Source organism: Benincasa hispida, unplaced genomic scaffold, assembly GCF_009727055.1.
Source record: "Benincasa hispida cultivar B227 unplaced genomic scaffold, ASM972705v1 Contig306, whole genome shotgun sequence".
NCBI lineage: Eukaryota > Viridiplantae > Streptophyta > Magnoliopsida > Cucurbitales > Cucurbitaceae > Benincasa > Benincasa hispida.
In genome coordinates this window covers 796,374-800,298 of record NW_024064789.1, presented here as the reverse complement: position 1 = coordinate 800,298, position 3,925 = coordinate 796,374, and positions in this window count along the sequence as shown.

Here is a 3,925-nt window from a genome sequence, read left to right as displayed (position 1 = left end):
TCCAAACATCCCCCGTAGGGACTCCATGATCTCACGGGCTGGGACCATAGGCTCATGCTTCTTGGCTAAGACGTCAGAAAGACTTATCAAGATATAGGCTCCGACCTTCTCATTCACCCATGTCCATCGCTTGTATGCCTCCCGAACATTTCGAGCAGCAGTTGGAGCTGGAATAGGAGGACAAGCCTCTGTGAGAGCTAACATGAGATCCTCGATGATTAGGATCGTCGTGATCATGTGTTTCCATGTTGAAAAATTATCGCCAGTTAATTTTTCGGTGCTTAACAACGATAAGGTGGTTGTAGCCATTCGAAAAAGTTGCTGAAAATATGAACAAATCTTGATTAGATTTTGCTAAACCACTTTTAAACCAATTTATTTTGCAAAATAGTTTCAAGTACCCTAAGTTATAGACTTCTATTTTGCAATGATGCCCCAGTGAGTCAGGACACTGGTGAGGTGATCAGTTGCCCCTTCACTGGGATGAGACATTCTCAACTATTAGGCAGAACCAACTCTTGGAACTAAACCTAACAGCCACAATTTTTCGGTCCAGAATTGTTAACCTTTAACTATTCTATATAAGTGTAACCCCTCGTTTTCGGTGTCAGAGTCCCGCCCTAATGCACTTACCGTAGGGAAAAGACAGATTAGGATAAGAGACTAAGTTACCTTATCCTCTTACAAGGATCAAATAAAGAAACGCGCAAAACTGCCATCCTTTAGGGGGACACTCCTAGGGTGCCTCGAGGAGATGCACAGTAACTTTATTCAACCTAACGAGGGAGACCGAGGGATATGCTGTTGCACTTCCCGCTCCCACTTACTATGAAATTCTCTCCATCCACCTTGATATTGACCTACCCAAACACCATCTGTTGGGGGGACACACCAAAGGTGCCGCGAGGCCGAGAATAAATCTCACGGTGTGGACTTTAGGAGAAAAGTGAAAGGTTTAAGTGAAGCATCTTATGCCCCAAGTACCTCCCACTGAATGTTCTACCTAGGGGATTCATTAACCTAGACAATCTGGCTATTGATTTTAGTCTAAGTGGTCTTTTGAAAGCCTGCTCATAAACAACGTTTGTTTATGAAATATAAACATGTTCAAGTAGTCACATTTAAACACTTTAATGGACTGTCCTTAACTTGCATGCATGCATCAAATCTATCTAATTCACCTTTCCAGGTAAGTTCCCAGGTAAGGGTGTTACGTTTCCGTCAACTTAAATACCCCAGTCTAGACAGAACCTGCCTTAGACAAAAGGTCCCTTATAAATAGATTTTCTACACTTTAACCTTTTATTAGCCAATTTGATCCTATTAAACTGATTAAAAGATTAAAGCCTTAGGGTTGCTAATCGTATTAGAACCGTGATCTTAAGTCTATGTGATCTAAGTTTTAAACACTTTAAAACCATGAATTAAACCTAAGTGAGCATGCATGTCTTTCTTATTCCTTTTAGTTGTAATTTCTCTTTAATTTTTTAAAAAGAAACAACTAAAAACATTGTGCACAACGAGGCGTTTATAACGTTTATAAAGTAAACTATGTGTCATGCTTCATGCAATGTTCGGTAAATACTATATAACTTTTATATAACGCGTAATAACCAAGCAAATATGCTATCATTCACCCTTATACTATAAAAATTATAATATAAAGATGATGCATGTCAATGCTTTTTATGCATGCATAAATATAACTCTTATATTATATGATGCATGAGCATGCTATTACATAATTAAAATCATGCTTCTCTAAATTATAACAATTACAACAAAGAGATGATGCATGATCATGCATAACCTAAGGTGGGATTTACTATATGTGCATACCATATGACATATAAAACATACATCACATGTATTAAACAAATAGATTAATGGACCGGGATGAGCCTTTAAACCAAAAAACCAGAATGAAAAAACCTATCTATTACATTTTTCATCGAGCAAACTGGTTCATAGGCGAATCGGGTCTTGAACTGCCAGAAGGTCTTCATTGTGTAGCAAACTTCCGCAGGTAGACGATCGTTCAACGCGCACTAGATGATAGGAACTTTAGCAAATGATCGTGTAGACGACGACGAGGCTACGAAGTTTGATCGTCCAAACAATCGTGTAGCATGACGACAGATAAACGATTTACCGTTAGTTACTAAACGATCGTTTAATCAGTTACTAAACGATGAAGCTTGCTGACCTAAACAATCGTCTAGCATGCTTTAAACAATACACGAGCGTCTGATCATCTAATCAATGCGTGCAACTTGGTAAACAATTTACCTTGCGATGCTAAGCGATCGTTTAGTCAGTTACTAAGCGATGAAGCTTGCTAACCTAAACGATCGTCTAGCTCGCGCGCACTTAAACGATATTCAGCGATCGCGTGCCCGATTGTCAACTCGATATGACCAACTCTTGATCGAATACCCCATCGTTCAACCGATGGGTTCAACCACGATCGCATAGTCCTTCATCTTCACGATGCGATGGACAGCGATTACATAGAACCTTTTCTGCACGATGCGATCAACCCTAGATCATCTCCTTCCTAAAAAAGTTGCAACCTTTGCCCAAAACTTCGACGAACGACTCAAGACTTCAAACACTTTGAATACAGACTCGATTACGATTATTTATGCCCAAAAGTGCAGGGGCCTTTACAAACAACCACAAATGTAAAAGGAATTAAACAAACCGAGGCAATTCATCCCGAAAACATCCATTAATCCGGCACATTCACAGTAGAATTAACATTTAAAACAATGTATAAATGCACCCACCATGAATGTAAACGTTATTTTGTTGCAACAAATGAAATCGGAGTATCAGTAACCTAGCTCTGATACCAATTGAAGGATCTCACACCGGGAGTTCCATGAGCGGGCTTAGATCACTCCTATTTCACAGTGACCGAAACATAAATGATATACATTCCATACAATTAGTTATGCATATTAAACTCATAATCGACATGCTCATAATACAATAAAACACAAGGAAATTGTTCATACCTGATGAAGATACTCTATGCAAGTGGGAGATGAACTCTGTATTCGTATAGCAGAAATGCTTTTCGTATTAGTAGCGCTACATTGATCGTTTTAGGAAAAACTAAATGATCGTTTAGGAAAGATGTGTACGATCGTTTAGAGAACCGCATTGAACTAGAACGGATCGTTTAGACAAACGCAGTTCTATCGTTATAGGCTCTCGCGATCGCTCTTTCACGGATTCTTTTTGGGCACGGGGATACAAATGCCTGTTGAAAATAATAATTGAAAACGACTTTCATTACTTTAACCCACTGGTTACCATAACCTTTGCAGCCCCACTTCCCACATCCGAACGTGGAATCAATCGGTTAATTATCAATATAATTAATCAATTAATTTAATTAAAAGGAATTACATAGTGTTATATCTTATATCCTTATAGTATTGATAGATCACTATATCTACCTAGTGTTTTCTACTCTTTTTGATATGAATCATATTCTATATTACTAATTCTCGAAAATATTAATATCTCATACATTTAGCCAATTATATCATATATAATTAACCAATCCACATTATATCATATATAATTGAATTCCTCTTGTCAATTTGAACATTTCAATTACCCAAACACTGGCTTCGTCGACATTTATCCAGCTTACCCAGGCTTGACCTATGGACTATGGCCGAAGTTCCAACGGTACATGTGAATAAGCTACTCAAACTCTTTTAACCCATTGGAGACCTTCACCATCCGCTTACAGTGTCACTAATTCCGACTAAAGACCAATAGCTTAACTCTTCTCTACCATAGATCATATTTCTGCTGTCCATCGGATATATAACCTAATCAATGAGTACGATCGACCCTCTCACAGATGCTCGTAAGTAAAACTGGGACCATTTACCGTTTTTTCCAT